The sequence below is a fragment of the Mesoplodon bidens genome (assembly GCF_964165515.1).
Source record: "Mesoplodon bidens genome assembly, chromosome: 12".
Classification (NCBI taxonomy): domain Eukaryota; kingdom Metazoa; phylum Chordata; class Mammalia; order Artiodactyla; family Ziphiidae; genus Mesoplodon; species Mesoplodon bidens.
In genome coordinates this window covers 4,169,230-4,186,189 of record NC_138168.1, presented here as the reverse complement: position 1 = coordinate 4,186,189, position 16,960 = coordinate 4,169,230, and positions in this window count along the sequence as shown.

Genomic DNA, 16,960 nt, shown 5'->3' with positions numbered 1-16,960 from the left:
CCCTGAGGTGTGCTTTACACCATCTCCCAGAAACAGGTAACCTGCTGACATCCCTTGTGTTGGCTTCCCTGACCCACTTCCCCACTCCCTGCCATACTTACCCTCCCTTATACTCAAATTCTTGTCTCAGGATGTAATTTCTGGCAGAGTCCACCCCAACACCCAAGGTCCCACAGTTATGGCAGAAAGGAAAAATCAAGCCAGTTTGGTTTTGTATTTTTTAAAGAGAAATGTATTGGGGAACACAGATGAAGAAGTCAATAGCTCTGTCTCAAACAGTGTGAGAGGTGTTCATCCAGTTCTTAACAAGTGCCAAGTTTTCAGAATCTTTATCTCAATTAATACTAGGGTATTATTTGAATGCTGGAGAGGGTGTGGAGAAAAGGGAACCCTCCTACACTGTTGGTGGGAATGTAAATTGATACAGCCACTATGGAGAACAGTAAGGAGGTTCCTCAGAAAACTAAAAATAGAGCTACTGTGTGACCCAGCAATCCCATTCCTGGGCATATATCTGGACAAAACTATAATTCAAAAAGATACATGCACCCCTATGTTCATAGCAGCACTAATCCACAGTAGCCAAGACATGGAAACAACTGAACTGTCCATCAACAGATGAATGGATAAAGAAGATGTGGTTCATACATACAATGGAATACTACTCAGCCTTAAAAAAGAACAAAATAATGCCCATTGCAGCAACATGGATGGACCTAGACATTATCATACTAAGTGAATTAAGTCAGAAAGAGAAAGAAAGACCATATGATATCACTTATATGTGGAATCTAAAATATGACACAAAAGAACCTATCTACAAAACAGAAACAGACTCATAGACATAGAGAACAGACTTGTGGTTGCCAAGGGGGAGGATGGTGGAGGGGTGAGGGATGGACTGGCAGTGGGGTTAGTAGATGCAAACTATTACGTATAGAATGAATAAACAACAAGGTCCTACTGTACAGCACAGAGAACTATGTTCAAAATCCTGAGATAAACCATAATGGAAAAGAATATAAAAAAGAATGTGTATATATGTATAACTAAATCACTTTGCTGTACAGCAGAAATTAACATATTATAAATCAACTATACTTCAATAAAAAAATACTAGGGTGTTATTAAGAATTGAAGAACACATATCAATCAGGCTCACAACTAATTTAGTGACCAATTTTGAGGTAAAACTAAAAAAGCAACCAAATTTCCTCAAAGCCAAAAGTAGCATTTGGGATACTTGTTGTAAGAGGGCAAAGTGTTAACAATTCTGTAGGTGTCTTCAGAACTAATATTTAGTCTGAGTAAGCTCAGTGTCTCTATTTGGTTCACTATGTTTCAGTTTTGCTTTAACCAAGACAATTCTGCAATAATATTTCATTTAATTTGTGTTGGAGTAACCCTACAAATACCTGCTGGAAAACTTCAGTTTTTATCTTTTGTTTTTATTAACCTGGCATTTGGTAACACTTTTGTCTCTGTAACAATATACAATTTTTATCAAACAAGTTTTGTGGGCAACTTGCAGGTTTTCAGAACAAAGGCTTATCCCTCTTCCATTGTTATATCGATGGATACGTAAAGACACGAAAAGAGGATTTCCAATGTGGGCCTCCATTCCACTGAGTCTGAGATCACCCAAAAGATTAATTTAGGATGAAAAATGTAGTAATATGGTGTACTGCTACAACTTTCTTCCCAAGGAAAGATATTAAATATCTTAAAAATAGTCATTCCTGCAGCAACACTGACAGAAGAAAAACATATATATTCATGTTTTCCAGAACAACCCAAGACACTGAGGTTGCAGGTGAGCAAGTGAATTGCTGAGACCACTCTGAGTCAAAAGTGTAAATGAAAACAGGTTGCAGGACCCTAATTCCAGATGATGTTGTCTAGATAAAAAATTTGATTATTTAACTTCACTGCCAGACAGAGGTGGATTTACCCCTAATTCAGTGAAGCTTAAGCTTCAGGACCCTAGATGTGCATGCATCACTTCCAGAGCCCTGGGTGACCCCCTCATATGATCTCACATGGTGATATAATTTTGTAAAATCTGCAAAAGTACCATTATTCTAACTGTAAGTCATTAAGATCAATCTCCTAAAGAGGACCTCCCCCAATTTTTTAAGCTTCAGATTCTACAAATTTGGAATCCTTTCTTCTGCTGGGTCTACATGAACATTACATGTATTTTTCAGTTGAACACTCACCCTACAACTCACAAACCCACCAAGAAGTTTTCTTCCCAAAGAGACTTTTTATTACAGCATTAGCTCAGGCCTCACAGCACCTCCCCCAAATAATGACTTCACTAATCCATGGACCTAGAGAAAATATTTTACAATTACTCTGAAGCTTTGTGAGAAACTTAGGAAGCTTTAGTGCATCAGTGAGCAGTTAACATCTGTGGGTTCCTACTGAGATCTGAGGTTTAAATCAATTAGTGTTAACCTGGGCTCTCTGCAATGGGCTTTCACAGAGAACAAGCATATGCTAATGTTTTAAATTAAAAATGTACTCTCCTGTAGAGAATGTCCACCAGCATTCTCCTTCTTTGGCCCATGTAATTCTTATTGCATTTTGCACTCCAAGAGTGGTCATGGGACTCATGGAAACAATGAATCCCAAAAGAAAATATTTCCTTGTAAGAAACCATAACTCTTTGAATCCCATTATTTTGTGGACTTTTAATCATGTAGCTCTTTTTATCTTTGTTTTTTCATAGGCGCCTGCAGCTCTTTCTTCATTCTCCACTCCCAAATCCCAGCCAAGATACTAGATAAAAAGAGATGAGTCCTAATTTAATAGCAGGACACCCTGGTGTTACCATGCTTCCAGGCTAAGAGGTAGACCTGGAGAAGAGCTGGCAACTCAGTCTTCTTTCCAACTCTTAGTATCGTAACTAGTATTGTCAAGTTGCCTGCACAGGTTTCATTATCAATAATAATAGCTAACATTTATTGAGCTCAGATTATAAACCAGGCACTACCCTAAGCACTTGGCATGTATTATCTCATTTGAGCCGCCCAGTAACTCTAGAGGGTAGGTACTCTTTAATGTTCCCATTGTACAGATAAGGAAACTGGAGGTCTGCATGGTTAAGTAACTTGCAGATAAGGAAACTGGAGGTCTGCATGGTTAAGTAACTTGCCCATAATTAGTTTTTACAGATATCTGCTAGCTTGAGTTGGCATCTGTTATTTGCAAACAAAGAGTTCTATCCAAGACAACTAAATCTTTCTCACACCAAACCCAAGTTCTTAACTATGAAAATTTTCACTTTTTTTCCTGTTAATGGAGGCACAATACAAAAACATGTAAATTGTGACACCAATAACATAAAGGTTGTGTGTGTGTGTGTGTGTGTCTGTCTGTCTGTAGGGGGGAGTAAAAGTGTAGAGTTTTTGTATGTGATTGAGGTTATGTTTTTATCCACTTAAAACAGACTGTTAAAATTAAAAGATGTTTTATGGACTCCTCATGGCAACCACACAAGAAAATCCCTACAGAATATACATAAAATATAAATAAAAAGTAATAAAAGGATATCAGGACAAAACATCAATGAAACACAAAAGAAGATAGCAAGAGAAGAAAAGCGAACAAAGGAACAAGACAGACAGAAAATGGCAATAGAAGTCCTTCCCTATCAATATTTACAATACTTTAAACTAAATGGATTAAACTCCCTAATCAAAAGACATAGAGTGGCTGAATGATAAAATACAACACTCAACTATAGCCTTCTACAATAGACTCACTTTAGAATTAAGGACACACACAGGCTAAAAATAAAGGAATGGAAAAAGACATTCCATGCAAATACTAAACAAAAGAGAGCAGGAGTGGTTATACTTATATCAGACAAAATAGATTTTAAGTTAGAAACATTCACAAGAGACAAAGAATGACATAATATAATGATAAAAATATTAATTTATCAGGAAGATATAGCAATCATACATACACCCAACATCAGAGCACCTAAATATATAAAACAAACAGTGACAGAACTGAAGGGGAAATAGATAGTGATACAATGATCGTAGGAAATTCCAATACCCCACTATCAACAATGGACAGAACATTTAGACAGAAAATCAATAGGAAACGGCAGTCTTGAACAATACTATAGATCAAATGAAGCTAAAAGACACAGAACATTCCACCCAACAGCAGCAGAATACACAGTTTTCTCAAGCACACACAGAACATTATTCAGGATAGATCACATGTCAGGACACCAACAAATTTAAGAACACTGAAATCATACCAACTATCTTTTCTGACCACAGTGGTATTAAATTAGAAATCAATAACAGGAGGATCACTGGAAAATTCACAAATGTGTGGAAACTAAACAACACACTCCTGACAAAACAATGGATCAAAGGAGAAGTCAAAATAGAAGTCAGAAAGTGTCTTGAGACAAATGAAAACAAACACACAACATTCCAAGATATATGGGATGCAGCAAAAGCAGTCCTAAGAGGGAGGTTTACAGCAATAAACATCTACATTAAAAAAGAAGAAATATTTCAAATAAACAACTTAATTTTACACCTTAAGAAACTAGAAAAAGAAGAATAAACTAAGCCCGAAGTTAGCAGAAGGAAGGAAATAAGAAAGATTACAGGAGAAATAAACACAATACAGACTAGAAAAACAATAGAAAAAATCAATAAAACTAAGAGTTAGTTTAAAAACACAAAGTTGACAACCCCTTAACTAGACTAAGAAGAAAAGAAGACACAAATAAATAAAATCAGAAGTGAATAAGGAGAAAATAACTGATGCCAGAGATATACAAAGTATCCTAAAAAAACTAGTATGAACAAACTGGATAACCTAGAAAAAAATGGATAAATTCCAAGAAACCTACAACCTACCAAGACTGAATTATGAAGAAGTAGAAAATCTGAATAGACTAATTACTAGTAAGGAGATTGAATCAATAACCAAACCCTCCCTAAAAAGAAAAGCCCAAGACCAAATGATTTCATGGGTGAATTCTACCAAAAATTTAAGGAAGAATTCACACCAATCCTTCTCAAACTCTTCCAGAAAGTTGAAGAGGAGAGAACACTTCCAAACTCATTTTATGAGGCCAGCATTATGCAGACACCAAAGCCAGACAAGGACACCAGAAGAAAAGAAAATTACAGGCCAATATCCCTAATGAACATACATGCAAAATTCTCAACAAAATACTAGTAAACCAAGTTCAGCAGCATATTAAAAGGATTTTACACCATGACCAAGTGGGACTTTTGCCTGGGATGCAAGGATGGCTCAACAACTGCAAATCAATCAATCTGATACACCACATTAACAGAATGAAGGATAAAAATCCTATGATCATCTCAATGTATGCAGAAAGAGCATCTGACAAAATTCAATTCCATTCATGATCAAAACTCTCAACAAATTAGGTATAGAAAGAATATACCTCAACATAATAAAGGCCATATATGACCTAGCCCACAGCTAACATCATAATCAACAGTAAAAACCTGAAGGCTGTTTATCTAAAATCAGGAATAAGACAAGGATGCCCACACTTGCCACTTCCATTCAACATAGTCTTAGCCAGAACATTTAGACAAGAAAAAGAAATAAAAGATATTTAAAATGGAAAGGAAGAAGTAAAATTACCTCTGTTCGCAGATGATATGATTTTATACATAGAAAACAGTAAAGTTTCCACATCCAAAGTGTTCTTAGAACTAATAAATGAATTCAGTAAAGTTGCAAGACACAAAATCAACATACAAAAATCAGCTGTTTTGCTATACACTAACAACAGACTATCTGAAAGGAAAATTAAGAAAAAATCCCATTTACAATCACATAAAAAAGAATAAAATACTTAGAAATGAACTTAACCAAGGATGTGAAAGACTTGTACACTGAAAACTGAAAAACACTGATGAAAGAAATTGAAGGAGATATAAATCAATGGAAAGACATCTGCCTTCATAGGTTGGAAGAAATGATAATGTTAAAATGCCCATTCTACCCAAAGCAATCTACAGATTCAATGCTATCCCCATTAAACTGTCAAAGTCACTTTTACAGAAAGTTTTAAAAATTCTAAAACTCATTTAGAACCACAAAAGTCTCAGAGCAGCTAAAGGGATCTTGAGAAAGAAGAACAAAGCTGGAAGCATCACATAGGCATCACACTTCCTGATTTTAAAATACATGACAAAGCTACAGTACTTAAGACAGTATAGCATAGAAGCAGACCATATAGACCAATGGAGCAGAATAGAGAGCCTAGAAATAAACTCATGCATAAACAGTCAACTGAATTTGATAAGAGTGCCAGAAACACTCAAGGGGGGAAAAGACGAGTCTCTTCAACAAATGGTTTTGGGAAAACTGGATATCTACATGCAAAAGAATGAAATTGGATCCTTGTCTTACACCATACACAAAGCCAACTCAAAATGGATAAGACTTAAACATAAGACCTGAAAGTGTTAAGACTCCTAGAGATAAACATCTTGACATTGGTCTTGGCAATGATTTCTTGGGTTTGACACCAAAAACACAGACAACAAAAACAAAAACAGACAAATGAAACTATATCAAACTAAAAAGCTTCTGCATGGAAAAAAGAAACAACAGAGTGAAAAGTCAACTTAAAGAATGGGAGAAAATATTTGCAAACCACATATCTGACAAGAGGTTAATATCCAAAATTTACAAGAAACTCCTGCAAGTCAACAGCAAACAAACAAAAAACTCAATTAAAAAATGTGAAGAGGATCTGAATAGACATTTCTTCAAAGAGGATACACAAATGGCCAAAAGGTGTTCAACATCTCTTATCATCAGAAAATGTTAAGTGAAAATCACAATGTAGTATCACCTCACACCAGTTAGGATGGATATCACAAAAGAGATAAGTGATAACAACATCCTGTAGGTAAGAATGCAAAGAAATTGGAACCCTTGTGCACTATTGGCGGGAATGGAAAATAGTGCAGCTGCTATGGAAAATAGTATGGAGGTTCCTAAAAAATTTAAAAAGAGAACTACCATACGATCCAGCAATCCCACTTCTGGGTATATATTCAAGAGAACTGAAATTAGGATCTCAACTTTTAACCAATCCCCTGCTGTCTGGAAACCCCCATTGTAATAACTCCTCATTGTAAAGGTTAAACAACTTCCTCATTTTCACTTTATAAGCCATCCTGTAATGTCATGCCCCTGAACTTCATATCAGTGTTGGAATTTGAAAGCTCCCAGTCTCTGAACTGTTCTTATATGGATAACGAACTCCTACTAAATACTTTTTATTGATATGGTGGTTTTAATTTTGCTATTTCTGGAGTTTTTGACAACATTATGTTAAGTGAAGTAAGCCAATTGCAGAAAGAAAAATACTGCACGATTCCACTTATATGAGGTATTTAAAATAGTCAAAATAATAGAAGCAGAGGACAGGCTGGTTGCCAGGGGCTGGGGTAGGGGGAACTGGGGAGCTGTTGTTCAATGGCATGAAGTTTCAGTTATGCAACATAAACTCCTGTGATACAGTGCCCATAGTCAATGATACTGTGTTGTACACTTAAAATTTGTTAAGAGGGTTGATCTCATGTTCCTACACACAAACACACACAAGACACAAGAAAACTTTTGGAGGTGATGGATATGTCTATTTCCTTGATTGTGGTGATGGTTCCATGGGTGTATCCCTATGTCCAAACTCATCAAATTAGGTATATTCAGTGTTTTTAAATATCAATTACACCTCAATAAAGGTGTTTTTTTAAAAAGGTTGCCAATGAAAGAAGTATGTTTTCCCACTGACTTCCATAATAAATCCAAAGGTGCATCTATGAATGTGTATCGAAGAAGGCCTATTCTTGAATGGAGTGTCCTACCCTCAGAGATTTTGATCTAGTTGCTCTGCAATGTAGCCCAAACATCAGGGTTTTTTGAAACTCCCCAGATGCTTTCAAAGGGCAGTCATAGTTGAGATCAACTGATGTACATCAGGGCTTCTCCAACATGAATAAATGTACACCTCACCTGGGGATCTTCTTAAAATGCAGATTTTGATTCAGGATGTCTAAGATGGGGCCCAAGAGCCTACATTTATAAAAAGATTTAGGAGATATGAAGGTTGCTGGTTTGTGACTCACTCTTGGAGCAGCAAGGCTCTCATAGGTACCAATATGTAACCAAAAGGGTAACTTGGATACAAGAAAAGTGGCTCCTGTAGAAAACATAAACAGCTCTTCTTGGCTAGTGCGGGGTGACTTTGCAAGGAAATCCATGAGTGGGACTCCATCTTTTTTGTTCTGTTTCCCTAAATTTATCAAGCACCTACAACATCATTTATCTGTTGTAGTGCTCTAAGTCAACCACTCTTAGGATGGGGAGAGAACAGCTTCCTTTTATGAGTAGAGACACTCTGGAATGGGAAAGATGCATTCATCTTTTTTTGTATTGCACCCACCTGTGATAAGCTGTAAACAACAGGGGAAGTCATGTGGCATTTTCCCTGCAGCAATTTGTCAGGTGTCATAATTCAATGAAAAAAAAAAAAGCCTTTGGGAAAGTATAATGAATGTATTCCTCACTATCGAATTTCTATTTATGCTGCTATCTTTTTACAGTCTCAAGTTTTACCTGTATTGTAACATTATTTTAATATTAATATCATTAAGGTTTTTGGAGAATACTTATTTGATACACAAAAAGAAGGTATTTTTGGTAAAATAAAACAAGTATAACATTTCAGGATTTTCATTCTCCGTAAAGTTTGTTCCTAGAAATAACCAGAAAAGACATACTTCTCACATTTATGACAGTATTAAAGATTTTATGGCTATTTTTTTTAAGATTTTTTTTTTATGTGGACCATTTTTTAAAAGTCTTTATTGAATTTGTTACAATATTGCTTCTGTTTTTATGTTTTGGTTTTCTGGCCACAAGGCATGTGGGATCTTAGCTCCCTGACCAGGTATGGAACCATCACCCCCTGCGTTGGAAGGCAAAGTCTTAACCACTGGACTGCCAGGGAAGGCCCTTATGGCTATTTTTTAATGTCATAGAAATGTGAATGCTGGTTTTAATTTTCATGGAAGATGCATAAATGAAAGGACTTAAATGTGACCTCAGGAGGTTTCTTCTAGTCCAGTGGTTCCCAAATGTTTTGTCGCAGGACCCCTTTCCATCCTTAAAAATTATTGAGGATAAAAATTGCTTTTGTTTATGTTGATTATTTCTATTGATATTTACTCTTTTAGAAACTAAAAATGATATGTTTATATCCTTATTAATTCATTTAAAAATAACAATAGTACATCCATTACATATCACATAAATAATATATATATATATATATATTTTTTGCGGTAGGCGGGCCTCTCACTGTTGTGGCCTCTCCCCTTGCAGAGCACAGGCTCCGGACGCACAGGCTCAGCGGCCATGGCTCACGGGCCTAGCCGCTCTGCGGCATGTGGGATCTTCCCAGACTGGGGCACGAACCCGTGTCCCCTGCATCGGCAGGCGGACTCTCAACCACTGCGCCACCAGGGAAGCCCAATAATATATTTTTTTAAAGTTTATTTCCCAAATAAAAAATATTTAGCAGAGTATCAATTTTTTTTCTATATTAAAAAAAAATCCCTTTTGGGCTTCCCTGGTGGCACAGTGGTTGAGAGTCTGCCTGCCGATGCAGGGGACACAGGTTTGTGCCCCGGTCCGGGAAGATCCCACATGCCGTGGAGCGGCTAGGTCTGTTAGCCATGGCCGCTGAGCCTGCACGTCCGGAGCCTGTGCTCCACAACAGGAGAGGCCACAACAGTGAGAGGCCCGTGTACCGCAAAAAAAAAAAAAAATCCCTTTTGAGTCTGTATTACTGGACATTCATATCTGCTTCAGCATTCAATTAATTTTGCTATGTTATATTTATTAAAACATATAAAGAAAATCTAGCATCTCAAGATCTAGGATCTGGAAAGGAGAGAATATTTTAGCATTCAGATAATTGTGGATCTCTTTCTTTGATATACTACACTAAAACTCAACAAGTGGTCACTTCTGAAAGGTTAACTGCAACATGGAATCAGAAACCTTGTCAATAAACTTTCATTCTGTGTTACATTAAAATCTATTGGTCTAGCTTGCTCTTTGAATGGATCTCTTACCCGTGCGTGATTTGGCAACATTTGGAGCATACTGATTCACTGAGTTATGGCAATCTTCCAACTGTTGATGCATTTCATTATACAACATCAAAAACATCAATTAATATCACCATCAATCTCATCAGGAAAGTTTTTACATATTGGATTAAGCTCATGGTGGCAGATAATTTTTCCAAAATTCAAATTTTCACTTGATAAGTCAGAAGGAGAAAGACAAATACTATATGATAACACTTATATGGTGGAATTTAAAATATGGCACAAATGAACATATCTACAAAACAGAAACAGACTCACAGACATAGAGAACAGACTTGTGGTTGTCAAGGGGGAGGGGGGTGGAGGAGGGAAGGAGTGGGAGTTTGGGGATTAGCAGATGCAAACTAGTATATATAGGATGAATAAACAACAAGGTCCTACTGTATAGCACAGGGAACTATATTCAATACCCTGTGATAAACCATAATGGAAAAGAATATGAAATAGATTGTATATATATATATATGTATAACTGAATCCCTTTGCTGTACAGCAGAAAATAACACAACATTGTCAATCAACTATGCTTCAATAACATAAGATAAAATTTTACCATTGGCAACAAATGATGTCAGTTGTTTTCCTTGAAGTGACAGGACCAATTCATTCATTTCTTTTTAAATGTCAGCTAAATATTCATGTCTCAATACCAGTTATCTGTAGTCATTTTATCAAGTGAAAAGGAAACATTTCCTGGTGTTCCAGGAAAAACATGCCTAGTTCAGCTACAACTCAACTCCACAAGTGATTTTCTTCAAAATAGCCATCCTACTTCACATGCAGGAGAAGTGTTTGTGCATAGTTTCCATTTACCCACATAGATTATTAAAAATATGTGTGCTCAATAGTCAAGATTTAATAATAATAATTTTTACTGCCCCATTGAGAACATTACTAAGTAAAATTGGGTTTTTGCTTGTTTACTGTTGTTTTACTGCAAGTGTGTGACAGTGAAGAATACAATGACAACTAGTACAGCTTGGACCCACTCCCTTGATTTGTGCTAAGGCACCAGCAGTTTTACCCACCATTTGATTTTGCAGCATCATTATTTGACCACAGAAAGTGTTCATTTATTTCTTGAAAATACTACTATTTTCTGCAATGGTGTTCCATGGAACACATTTGGAAAAAGCTGTATTAAATACCCCCTTTATTCCTTTCCAACTCCTAAATCTATGAAAGAATTTATGGTTGCACAAATCTGCCATTATCTCTTTGAACTGACATATATTTAGTGGGTGGGGACATTTTTACCAGTTTTCATTAGGCTTCAACGTTCTTTCCTATAATTTACACATCAAGTTTTTTTTTTTTTTTTCTTTTGCGGTACACGGGCCTCTCACTGTCGTGGATTCTCCCGTTGCGGAGCACAGGCTCCAGATGCGCAGGCTCAGCGGCCATGGCTCACGGACCTAGCCGCTCCACGGCATGTGGGATCTTCCCAGACCAGGGCACGAACCTGTGTCCCCTGTATCGGCAGGCAGACTTTCAACCACTGAGCCACCAGGGAAGCCCACAAATCAAGTTTTGACTCAGGTCTGTAGTACCTAACACAGTGCCTGCAACAAGAGTATGTTCTGAAAATGTTTATTTCGTTATACTTTATCATTTTAAAAGAGGATTTGAGGCATTTTACCAAAACATACAATATAACAAATGCATTTTAAAAATATGATCAAACAAAAAATTGCACCACGTCAGGGCCCTCAGCATAGTGGATATGCAGTATGTTTACAACGTGGTTAATGCTCCTGTTCTGACTGCTGGCCGTGATCAGAAGAATTTTTGGAACTATTTGATTTTCAAGGTTATAGAAACAGTCATTAAATACCTCTCAATAAAATTCTAATACACAAATAGCCATATCGAAATTATAAATTTAAATCCATTTGGGGGGGCTATGTTAATCACAGATAAAATCAGTCTAATTAAAGCTGTGACCCAGCCACACCAAAAGTTGCCTCTAGGAGAAATCTGAACTATTAATACTTTACCTTACTGTACCATACAAGTACCATAGAGAGGAAAGAGGAATAAACAGAATGAAATAACATTTTAGAAAAAGTGAAGCATGAACAATTATAAGAAGTGAGTTGAAAATTTGACTCAGAACTTCCTCATGGTCAAAAAAGCCATTAAATCTCACTCAGAAAGAAAAGCCACATTATGAACTTGGGTTTTAATAAGAATTAGGCAAAAAAAAAAAAAAAAAAAAAGAATTAGGCAGAAGAGAAGTCAGGGTCATAGCAAGTGGTCCCCATCCATATCCAGAGGTGGGTTGAGACAGTTTAATAAATATTAGATATAGATTTCTGTTTCAATTTATGAGTAGTAAAATATTACTTCCCTATAATTTTATTATTTCACTCATAATTTTAATAAAATCTACCTTTTAAAATAAAATCTACTTATGATTGTAGCTGTGAGGAACCAAGTTGTCCAAGTGTCCAAGGGGATTATCTGCCTCATTCATTGAACAAGTTAAAATCCCTCAAAGTTTTACTACAATAACTCAAGAATCATAATAGCAGCACATGCCAATCATTCTAGAAGGATTAAAGTTTGTAAAGAAGTCTATATTTGTTACTCTATTAATTTACTTATTCAGGAAAGATTTACTGAGTATCTTTTGTGTACAAAACCACTGGCTGTGAGGTATGAGCACCAACATAAGACTTTCATGTTTCCTTGGGATCAGGTATCCAGGTGTGATAACTCATGCAAATAATTTTCCCCCAAATATAAAAATACTTGAGAAGTAGCTGAGAGCAAGCAAATTTTGCATTCACTAGGGATCATCTTTGACCATTGTGTACAGGGCTTGGATAAGAGCTCATATTAAGTAGATGTACTAATTTAGATTTGGGACTATATAGCACAATGTGAAATGGAGACACACACACACAGGAATATTACTCAGCCATAAAAAAAGAATAAAATAATGACATTTGAAGCAACATGGGTAGACCTAGAGGATATCATGCTAAGTGAAGTAAGTCAGACAGAGAAAGACAAATACTGCATGATTTAACTTCTATGTGGAATCTACAAAACAAAACAAATGAACAAACACAACAAAACAGAAATAGATTTATAGATACAGAGAACAAACAGGTAGTTGCCAGAGAGGAGGGGTGTAGGGAGAGGAAAGAAATAGGTGAGGGAGATTAAGAGGTACAAACTTCCAGTTACAAAATAAATGAGTCAAGGGGATGAAATGTATAGTGTCAGGAATATAGTCAATAACATGTAATATTTTATCAGGTGGCATATTTTAACTAGATTTATCATAGCAATTATTTTGAAATGTATAGAAATATAGAATTACTATGTTGTGTACCAGGAACTAACACAGCGTTGTAGGTCAATTATACTTAAAAAACAAACAAACAAACCCACAGAAAAAAAGATCAGATTTGTGGTTACCAGAGATGGGGGTGGGGGAGGGGAATTGGATAGTCATTCAAAAGGTACAAACTTCCAGTTATAAGATAAATAAGTACTAGGGATGCAATGTACGACATGATAAATATAATTACCACTGCTGTAGGTTATATATGAAAGGTGTTAAGAGAGGAAATCCTGAGTTCTCATCACAAGAGGAAAGATTTTTTCTATTTCTTTAATTTCGTATCTTTATATGATGATGGATGTCTGCTAAACTTATTGGATAATCATTTCATGACATATGTAAGTCAGATCATCATGCTGTATACCTGAAACTTATGCAGTGCTATATGTCAATTACCTCTCAATAAAAATGGAAGGAAAAATCAATCAGTAAATTAAAAATCTCCAACTCTGTCAGCTAACTGACCAAGGAGGATTTATAATAAAGAACCTTAAGAATGTGTCTTACTTGTCCTGAGTAGCATTTTGAGGGCTGGAAGGAATTACATATCTGAAGGATATATCCAGAGCCTCAGGAATTACATCACTTACCACAAATGGGCCTCACAAAAACAATGATGGTAGGTGACTTGTAGCACAGTGTTTTGTGTTTTGTACTGAACAATCTATTTGAACAAGAATAAAATTCAGGCAGAATTAGACTTGCTGAAATTCTCTAATAATCATTAGAAACCCTGCTACCATTTTTGGTATGATGTGTTCCAGACACTGAGCAAATCTCTACAAACCAAATGAAACTGATGTTAACATCACCATTTTACCAATAAAGAAACTGAAAATCAATCAATGAAGTAAATAATTTGTAGAGGTCACATAGCCAAAAAACAGAAGAGGTAGGAAACAAATACAAGTCTGTCTTATTTCAAGTTCCATGCTTGTAAACGCTATGCAGACCCACCCTTAAAAAACTATTTATATTCTGCCAATTTCTGAAGAGGATTTGCAGGTAAAACCTAGGCTACTAGGGAAGCTGACATAATTTTAATTTACCTTCCTCAATGCTCCTTTGTGGAATCCAAATAAGGCTCTCCCTCTATACATAAAATTATTTATCCTAACATTTGTACAGTCTTACCTTGGTGTTGAGCTTTCTGCCCAGAAGTTAAAGCAAGCAATTTAGCTATGACTGTGTTAGAGAAACGACAGAGAAGAAAACATGACTAACAAAAATGTAATTTTTGTCTTGGCCTCCATTCATTTAACAAATATTTATTGAGTAGCTTCTTCACATCAGGAGCTGTTCTTATGCACTGGGGATACGACTGTAGGCAAATGAAAGGATCTTTGCTTTCATAGAACATCCAGTGGGCAAGAAAGACATTTAACAAAAATAATACAATATGAATAAACAAACAAAGAAACAAAAACTAAGAAAGAGGCTCTATGGAAAAAGAATAAGAATCTATGAGGGCCTATAATGAATGAAGGCTTTAAATTCAGGGAAGACTTCCCTGAGGAAGGGAGCCTTTAGCTGAGATCTAGGTATGATATAGTACTAACACTACATAAAGAGGATGAGGTTCAAGAGAGAGCATTCTATAAAGAGAGGCTTGGTTCTTCCCTGGTGGTCCAGTGGTTGAGACTCCATGCTCCTAATGCAGGGGGCCCGGGTTTGATCCCTGGTTGGGGAACTAGGATCCTGCATGGTGCATGGTGCAATCAATCAATCAATCAATCAATAAACAAACAAACCAGTGGCTATGTAAATCAATCACACTTCAAATAAAAATAAAAATAAGAGAGACTTACTTGTGCAAAGGTCTTGTGGTTGGAGGCAAGATGGCAGTATTGGGAACCTGAAAGAAGGCTCTGTAGATACAGGGAAGAGAGCAAGAGCAAGAGTGTGAAGGGAGTTGTAAGAATCTGTGAAAGGTGGCATATAGGACCATAATGATCTTTTTCTTTATTCTAAAAACAATGTAAAGCTAATGGAAGATTTTAAGAAGAAAGGATGGGCTGACATACAATAGATGTGGATAGGCCACATGAGAAGCAATTATGATAGGTCAGACATGAGTGCATGGTAGCTTAGACAAGAGTGAGGCTGGTGGAAAGGGTGAGAACAGGAACATTTTGAGAGATATTCTCTATGATCAAATACAGTGATATGTTGGTGGTATGTTGGATGTAGACAGTGAAGGAAAAGTCAGCATCAAGAAAAACTCATGGGTTTCTGGCTTGTGCAAATGGTCTGATGAGATTATCATTCATCGAGATAAGAAATACTGAAAGAACATCATGTTTGGGGAAATGGCAAGACTCTAAGTTCAGGGCTGGACATGTGGAGTTCAAGGTACTTTTGAGGGTATCCAAGAGAAGTCAGTGGGCAGTTGGACATATGGGACTGGAATTAGAAGCGAGATCTTGAATGAAAATAGAAATTTCCAGTCATCTAGACATCCACAGTAATTGAACCAGAGTTCTATCTGAGATTGCTTCGGGAAGGACTAGTGCATGAGGACAAAACGGAGGGTGGAGAACAAGCCCAGGACAGTGCTTCGAGGAAGAGGAGTATGTGTAAAGAACACAGAAGAGCTGTCCAGAAAATATAAGAGGGAAACAGAAGGATATTAGAGGATATCAAGAGAACTAAGGGAAGAAATCATTCTAAAAGGAGGCTGTGGTCATCAGTCATTGAGTGTCAAGATTATCAGTTGAATTCGGCTACATGGAAGAAAGACATCATGGCCTTCACAAAAGGTATTCTGGTGGACTGATGAGAGCATAGTTAGATGGTAATGTTCTGAGAGTAGTAAAGAATGAGCAATGATTATAGACAACTCTTCAAGAAACCTGGTTGTGAATGGGGAGAGGGGAAATAAGACAGAAGCTTCTAGGGATATGTGAAGTTTAAGAATTTATTTTACCTGGGAGAGACTTAAACAAGTATAACTGTGCATAGATATGATCCATACTCGTGGTGGAGGTGAAGACTGTGATCCAGGTGCCAAAACTGTCAACAAATGAAAGCGACCCAGAAGCTTCCAGATGACAGGAACCAGGAGGGGGTGGGGTGACAGAGCTGAATGGCACCGGCTTTAAAGAAAACAACTTTTCTTATAAGCAGGTAAGGGAGTACTAAGTTAGAAGAAGCAAAGAGAACATCAATTCCATCTCTAAACACAAGGTATGGAATGTGAGTGGTAGAAGAATAAAAGCCACCACTTTGAGATGGCCACAAGGAATGCCCCATCCTTGGGGAAAAGCCTGGTTTCTATTAAGGCAAGAGGGTCTTGGGAAAACTATGAAGAGGCTATGACATAAGGGCATCTGTCTATTAGACGCAAATCCTTGAGATCAAGGATTATTTCTGTATTGACAAAATA